Source organism: Microtus ochrogaster, chromosome 2, assembly GCF_000317375.1.
Source record: "Microtus ochrogaster isolate Prairie Vole_2 chromosome 2, MicOch1.0, whole genome shotgun sequence".
NCBI lineage: Eukaryota > Metazoa > Chordata > Mammalia > Rodentia > Cricetidae > Microtus > Microtus ochrogaster.
Window position 1 is genome coordinate 66928032 of NC_022010.1, and position 8663 is coordinate 66936694.

Consider the following 8663-nt stretch of genomic DNA (forward strand, 5'->3'; position numbering starts at 1 on the left):
AGTCACAGACACGGGGAATCTATGCATTCACTCATTATCTTTTAGCTTTTTTGAGAGAGCATGTCACTACGTAGCCCAGGTTGGCATTGAACTCATGATTCCTTACAGCTCATAAAAAGATTATCCGTGGGAACGGAACCCAGCATCCCTTACATCATAGGCAAGTACTCTACTACTGAGCCAGGAAGTCTGCTTTTAGATTAGACCATCCCTGGCAGAGGCGGACTAGTTTTTCTCATTCCTTGTAGCTTCCTCCTTCAGTTAACTCAGCCTGACTGCAGTGGTTACTCATCTCTGTGGCTCAATACAGTTACTTGAGCAACACAATCGAACAGCACATATTTAATGAGCTAGTTTCAATACTGTTTTTGTTTATTTATTTATTTATTTATTTATTCATTTATTCATTCATTTATCTATCTGTCTGATCTATTTATCGTCTATCTATCTGTCCGATCTATTTGTCTGTCTCTCTGTCTGATCTATCTATCTGTCTGATCTATCTGTCTGATCTATCTATCTATCTGTCTGATCTATCTATCTGTCTGTCTCTCATCTGTCTGATCTATCTATCTGTCTGATCTATCGATCTGTCTGATCTATCTGTCTGTCTGTCTGTCTGTCTGTCTGTCTAATGTATTACACCAAAACCCAGGCTGGCCTCTAACAAGTGGCAATCCTCCTGTTTCACCTTCCCAAGTGCTGAGTTTATAGGTGTGAGCCATCACACCCAGCTTCTCACTGGTTTTAACAAGTTTCTGCTAGAATCTCAGCCATTGCTCATTAGATGGAGGGGTCACATAAAAAAAAAAGAGGGGGTTGGTATGGTGGCGCACATCTTAAATCCCAGAACTCGGGAGGTAGAGGCAGACAGATCTCTGTGAGTTCGAGACCAGTCTGGTCTTCAAAGTGAGTTCCAGTACAGCCAGGGATACACAGAGAGACCTTGTCTCATTAAAAGAAGAACAAAAAAATAAGAAATAAGAAAAGACCAAAGGAAAAGTCGGTCAGACGGTGTGTAAGTGTGAGAACTGCCTGCCCTGAGCGTGACTGAGAGCCTGATAAGTACTTCAAGGCCACGAGCAGCAGGTGAAATCTAACGTTCCCCCGAACTACAGCTGGATGTGGGATGGGGAGATTATGTTTGTTAGACACTAATAGACCTTCTTAATCTTATTTTATTTAAGATTTATTTTTGTTTTACATGCATGTATGAATGCCCGTGTGTGCATGCATGTGTGTGTGTGTGTGTGTGTGTGTATGTGTATTTGCCATGTGCACGCCTAATGCCTCAGGGGCCAAAAGAGAACCTGGGAGCCCTGGAAGTGGAGTTATAGGCAGTTGGGTGATGGCAACCAAACCCTGGCCCTTTGCAAGACTAAGTACTCTCGGCTACTGAACCATCTCTCCTGCCCCTTGATGCTATCCTATACATTGGCACAGAAGGTACTGGATCTTCTGAAGTTAGAAGGGCAGACTCTTTGTCAGGGGATCAGTCAACTGCATATAAGCACCGCCCATATTCCTGTTTCTCAGGCCCAAGGGATACCTGCATTCCCTTTATTTATGCCAAGACCACTTGGATGGCAGAGCCGAGAGGGAGTCACGCCCCACTAAACGCAGTGCCTCAGGCTACATGGAGGAAGCTTTTGGCCTCTTTACTTTTCAGTGCCACAGCCCGCAGAGTTCAGGATGTGGCACCGTAGTCAGACTGGCTTTGAGTCCGAGTCGCCTGAGTCCCGATGACAGCATCGCTTTATTCTCGGTACCTCGTTACTTTCAACCACTTACAAATCCTGAAGTTTGACACGTTATAGAGAAGCTTGTTTTTTGTTTTTCTCCTTAAGACAGGGTTTCTCTGTGTAGCCCTGACTGTCCTGAAACTCACTCTGTAGACCAGGCTGGTCTCAAACTCACAGAGATCTGCCTGCCTCTGCCTCCCAAGTGCTGTGCTTAAAGGTGTGTGCCAGCACAAAAACCCATGCTTAAGGCGAGGTTGCATTATTAACAATGTTTCCCCCACACACAGGAACCTCTCTTCCCTAACCCTTCCATCTCTTTCTTTAACCTATACAAGAGCCTCATCTTTCAAGACACAACTCAAGTGGTACCTCTTCCGCAATCCTTCTCCTTGGTTGGTTCCCTCCCTTTGCCTGTTAATGATGTCTCCACAGAGCAAACAAAATACTCCCTGCGTGTATAACTTCAATTCCTAAGAGGAGGGATGGACTCCCAACATGCTGAAACCGGCTTTCTAATCCACGTTAGCCACAGTGGTTAGCATAGTTCTGTGCACACAGGTTTATTGACGATAATGTTGAAGCACAGTGCTTTTTAGAGTATCCAAGAGAGTACACTGTGAGACTGTTACTCACTTACAGCATCATTGCAATTGAATATATATTATTATATTATATTATATTATATTTATTATATTATATTATTTATCCAATTTTTAGTGTCTATATATATTTGCCTTAACTAAATGTATATATATATAAAAAACTAAAAAGCCAATTATGAAGATTTACAGTAACTAAAACGCTAAGTTTAAAAATACCTCCTCCTCTGAAAATTCAAGGGCTGGTGGGGATGTGGCTTGGGGCAGAGTTCGTTCTTTGCACGGGCAAGGCCAGGGATTAATTTCTAGGAAAGCTGTGTGTGTGTAGGGGAGGGGGGGGAGACTACATCTTTCAATGAGAGCAGTAGACAGGCATAGAGGGGTAATATTTCCAGTCCACCTGGCACAGCTATTTTTACCTGGGATGCTAGTCCGTGATAACACAGAAGAGAGATAACTGTCTCCGAATAAGTAGCATCAGCACTATCTCCTATTTACCTTCTCAACGGGAAAGGGGATGATTCACATTTAAACTGCAATGCCCGTTTTATTGTGTGCAATAAAATGAAATAGTAGGAATTAAGTTAATCTGAACGGTTAATTTAAAAGCAAGAATTAGAGCAATGGAAAACCACTGAAGACAACACACCCAGCCTGTCATGACAAGATACCCTTTCCCCGTGTGCTGGCAACACCAACTGCACATGGACATACATACAGCAAATGGCAAATGCTCCATAGCAGCCAGTCTTTGGTGAAGTAGCAGCCAAATACCATTCCTAACTGAACCGGTCTGACTCAAATCAGATTACCTTCCATGTCCTGGACCACCCCAGAACCCCAGCAGGTGGAAGCTGCTCTTGAGAAAGCCTGTCCTGGTCACAATGCCTTTTGTGCACATCCACAGAGGATTGTGTGTCTTTCTCTTGGAGAGCTCATTTTAGCTTGCAGTCACATACTCGGTAGTTATTTTACTAACAGCTGCCTTCCCAAGCATCTGTAAGCATCAGGAAGGCAGGGTCCTCGTCCCGTCTCATCAACTGTTTGTCTTCTTTACCCAGGACTGGTGTTTAGCTAGGCTCTATAAACAGCGTAAGTGGATGCTGATGTCTTTTACGCTTCATCCATCCACGTCTCTGCTTATCAACCATGCATGACCCTCATCAGTCTTGAATGTGCACCCAGCTCATTCATCTTTGTTCTCTAGTTACATCATCCTTGCTTTCTTAGAAGGGGAGGTGTCTAATGGCCTGACCTTTGTGGAGTTCAGTTCAAGATGGAGGCACACAGGAAAACCAAGACAGCAGAGGACATGACTGGAGTAGATTGAGGTTACTTTAAACAGTTCACACAGCTTCTAAAGAACCTCTTAATTTGGTAAAAAAAACAAGATCAACTACTGCTATGTTTTAACCTATAAAAATGCCTTGATTTGTTGATCCCGGAAAACAGTTGATGATGTAGATTGTCAGCATGGGGAGCACACATCTGGTCTCCTAGCAAAACCACTCAGAGGCTGTTCCTGAATGGCAGGGCCTGGCCCAGGATTTCTCTTCCTTCAAAGATGTTGGCTTGCCACTCCCTCACTGTTTCCTGGTCTCCCCCATCTCCTCCTTGTCTTCTCTTCCGGCTGCCTATCTCAAAGTCTTGCCCATCCATAAGACCACTTTAAAACTTACTTCTCCAGGTCCTGCAGAGGTAAAACCGCAAGACAGCCACTTTGGGGGACTGGAGCCCAGGAGGCAGGGGGAACGATGTGTAAATAAGTGGGGAGATTCTGTTTTAAACTCTGGACTGCAGAGGGTTTGGGGAGCTAGGGTCCCTTGACTCCCCTTTGCAGTACACTGCATCACTTTACTGTGCAGGGAAAGGAACAGGGGGGGCACAAAACTTTTCAGGGTGTCTTCCCCAACATGCCTCTTCCAGTCTCTTCCCCTGAGCTGGCTCCCTATGCGGAGGACCACTCCTGTGAAGGATGCTGGAGAACCACACAGGCAGCCTGAGGAGGAATCCCGGAGACTGAGGGAGGTGGGCTGACATCATATTTTTCTGGTACAAGGAGTCAGATAAAGAATCAGGATGGAACAGAGCAGGTTCAGCAAGGAAACACCGGCATTAGAAAGGAAACAAGTATCTAAACCGCATGCCTTGGTGTGATCTCGTAGTTTAAAGCCATGTGCACATATTGTCAATCAAAACTACATGGCCAAAATAATAACTTCATCAACGTACTCATTTTCTACCTCCAAGGAATATGGGGGCTGGTAACCAGACACCCTAATTTGGTGCAACTAAGGCAAGCACCTTGATAGTACAGTTTATAACACATGCATACACACACTCACACACACGCACACACACAGAGGGAGGGAGAGAAGGGGGTAGGTATTCATACACACACACGGGGGGGGGCAGGTATTCACACACACACACACACACACACACACACACACACACACACACACACTCCAGAAAGCTGCCTCTCTCCTTGACACTGGGAAAAGTTCTTTCTGACCATGTCACAGGGAGAAAAGAAACGGCGGCACAAGACACACCCTACAGCCTTGATTTTAGTGGGATCTCCCATTCATTCTCACGGGCAAACCTGAACCCCGGCATCCTGGGCTTCAAGGTCTGAACTGCTACTGCTTCCCACTCCATGACCTCATCAAAGCCCCCTCCGCTAGCTAGTCCGGTTTCTAGTACCTTCCCTCCTGGTGTTCCCTGGCCCTACCTGAAATCCTTGTCCTTGCTCCTTCCACAGGGACACCTGCCGCCTCTGTGTCTCCCCAGGACCTGCTGGATGCTGAGCTCAGGGTGTCGCACCAGCCTCCCGGGTTTGCGATGTCAAGGTGTTGGAGTGGCGTGCTACCACTTGGAGCTCCTGGCACTTGCTTTAGGTCAAGCCACCGCGTACTGCAGACCCTCTGACAGTCCCCGCGACCCGGCCAGGGGCTCCGCCCCTTGTCTGCTTCCCGCCTGCAGACCTCCTGGGGTCCCAGGACCCCAAGACCCTCGGAACACACTTACAGTCAGAGCCCTAGCTCCTCCTGGAGCCTCCAAGGCTCCCTCGATCTCTCTGGTCAGCCAGAGCTAAGCTGTGCTCTCTGGAGCCAGGCGCTGCGGGCACGATATCCCAACCCCCCAAGCCACCCGTCGGGTTTGGTACCTGGTTGACGGAGCGCTCAAGTTTTCTTGTCTGCGACTAGACTCTGGAGTTTCCCAAACCTCCTCCGATCCAGCTGCAGTGATCGGGAAGACCCCCTTCCCGCTCCTCCCTGGAGATAGAAAGGGGATTCCAAGCCTCCGTCCTGTGCCAGAGGATGGGGCACTTTTTTCCTAATAAAGATTCAGAAACTCACAGTAGAATAAACACTCTTAGGCGTTCTGCTAAACTCCAGGGTTGCCTTAGCCGGCTGTGCACGAACAGCTCCCTCCCTCCACTGTCCCAGAGGATCAGGTAAGCCTTGCGCCTGCAGCAGGGTGTGCTCCTTGAAAGCAGGAGCCCAGTCTGGCTCATAGCTGTTCTCAGGCTCTGGCACGGCGCCTGCCACTCATCATGACACTGAATGAAGTGGAAAATCAATTTATTTGTTAGAAAACCAGTTTTTTCTTTCCAGCCTCAAAGCCTACTTAGTAAGGCTAACGCACATGCACAAACAACAACTAACTAAACAAATAAATAAACAAATAAATAAACAAAATTATTTGCAGTAATTCCCAGAACAAGATGCTTAGATGCAAATGTACACAACAGGTTCATTTTTAATATAAAATAATAATATTTAAACAACAGCACTGTAGTTATGGTTCTACATATGGGTAAAGTTCTACCATGGGTAAAGTGCTTGCCCTGCAAGCGTGGGGACCTGAGTTCAAATCCCTGGAATCCAGATGAAACATCCTGGGTAGCATATCTGCATATCCCAGGCCTTCTACATCAAGATGGGAAACCTTAAGGCTAACTAGCCTGTCTTATAAAGTCACAAACACTGTTATGAGACAAGGTGGAAGACCAGCACACATGAATATGCAAGTGCACACATGCGAGCTCATACACCCGCATACACATACACCAAGATAAAAACACAAGAAACAAACCACACAAAACCTACCAACAGGAAACTGGTTAAATAAGTTAGAAACTGTGACTTAATAGGATACCACACAATCATTATAACACAGACATGGAGACTTCAGTGCTTCCAAGTCTTCTTAAACTATGCAGATAGTGTTTATTCATAAGAAAAGAGTAGCAATACAAAATAACATGATAAATGTTTACAAAACGATATCAAGACCACACAAGAATCTAAGCAGAAAATTATTGCTATGCTTAGTGACTTCACATTCAGACACCGAATTCTACCCTGTCGACACACAGATTAATGCTGATCTCAAAGGATGCTTGAATTATTGAGCGGGAAGTTAAAGAAAATGCTTTCCCATAATCAATATAAAGTTTCAATTTCTGCTCTTTTCAGGAACACAGACTCAAATTCATCGTGCTTTTCAGGAACACAGACTCAAGTCCATTGTGTTAAATGCATCCTAATAGTGGTCTGGGTCTACCCATTGGGCTTCCCACCCTTTGTGTGCCGGGAAGGGGGAAAGGTTGAGCAAATATTCAAACTCTAAGGTAGTGGAGAATATACTCATCAAGAATAAATGTCACCCTCCGTACATGGCATAGGGAGCATTGCAGAAGACGGAGTTTACAGACTGTACATGGTGGTTGTTGGTGAGGTTGGCTGCAAAATAATGCCTTCTGTACACAAGGACTATTACACTCATGAATTCACAGAGGCTATGGCTTCCTGCCTAAGACCTACACAAGATCAGGCTCATCAAAAAATCGGCATAGATGGGGAGCTTTTGCAGTTGAAGGCTGCTGGGGGAGGGAGAAGTAGGGGAGTACCTTGCCTGGACTCCACGCAGCCAGAAACATAAGCCTGCAACAGGAGATTCGGCTCAGTAAGTAGCAGCAATTATTAAACCGTCTTAGCAGTTGTTATTGAAGACGCCGCATGCTTTGAACACAGACTTGGAAGAATTGAGAAGGAACCTGGAAGCCCCTTCCATGAGGACTTGTTCTCACGGGATTAAAGGATGCCATGTAAGCTGCCAAGGGAGAGGAACAAAGGCTAGTCCATCAAGCTGCAGAGCCTGTGCACCACAGCAGTGAGTGTCCCAGAGAGACATCCACAATGGCGCTAGAGGGACGCTTTTATTGTGGGGGTCGCTGTCAACTAAGTGAACTCAACTTCTGAAAGACTCCGCAATCTTGGGTTGTACTAATACTCTTCAGTCATATTCAGATTTGGGTTTGCCCTTCAGGTGTCACCTCAGGAGCCGTTGCTATTTCCATTTTACGTGTGAGACTGGAGCATATGAAGGTAATAGTAGGGTGTGCTGAGGGATTTCTGTCACTCATCAGCTAGCCAATAGAGAGGGGCATTTGGGTTCAAGGGTCAGAGTTTTCATTGTGACTGAAAGAAAAGGTGGGCTGAGGAATGTGTTGCCCGGTCTAGCAGGGATGGGGGTGGGGGTGGGGGTAAGGGTGTGTGCAGCGGCTGGTGACTCAGTTCAGATTCCCGTTTGTCTTGTGATATTCATGCACAGATTTTGCTTGCTAATAAACGGTAAAGTAATCCTTTGACCTTTTTCAGTGGAGGACAGGACAGCTAAGAAGCTGTAGACCTGAGAGGCTTGCCCTTGATTAGTGGACACTGTGCTTGATCTTGGTCACCTGGACAGCGTGCTCCAGGTTGCATCTGGCTTGGAGCAGAACATGGAGAGTGACATTGAGAACAGAGTCTTACCTGGTGACAAAGCTGTGCCTTTTCTAATTTTCTTGTTCCCATGGACTGGGTCAAGGAAGAAGGATGCTATTTGTGCAACTTATCTTTGCACCTCCCTGACTTTGCTAATCCCTTGTTTTAACAACAGAGCTGGCCTCTCCCTCAGAGCCTGTGCTAGGCAACAACTCTTAAGTAGAATTTAATAGCATCGCTTTTTCTCCCATCTCCTATTAGTCCTTATATGGTTAATTTTGAGCTAAATGTACTTAAGTAGGAGAAGGAGGGTCATTGAAATGACCTGCAGAAAGGGGAGCAAAGACCACTGATATTTAAAAGTTTGAAAACAATGCCCCACCTTGCACTATGGAATTCCACATTCCACTAAGTCACGCATATGGAAGCTGCGTTGAAGTGATTTCTGCCCACAATGAATGGGACTTTCTAACAATCTGAATTTGCCAGGGAGATGCTGAAGGGCTGCTATGTATGTACGCGTGCTCGTGTGCATGTGTGTGTGTGTG

At 46.0% G+C, this 8663-nt stretch overlaps 1 protein-coding gene across 1 annotated transcript in view; it reads right to left on the reverse strand.

The window, feature by feature from the left end:
* Casr (calcium sensing receptor) overlaps positions 1-5118 on the reverse strand; it is a 73007-nt gene extending 67889 nt beyond the window's left edge. Inside the window, exon 1 of the mRNA XM_005345082.2 lies at positions 5076-5118. The gene's annotated coding sequence lies outside the window, so the exon portion shown is untranslated. The remainder of the gene's footprint in view (positions 1-5075) is intronic.
* Positions 5119-8663: the final 3545 nt, after the last annotated feature.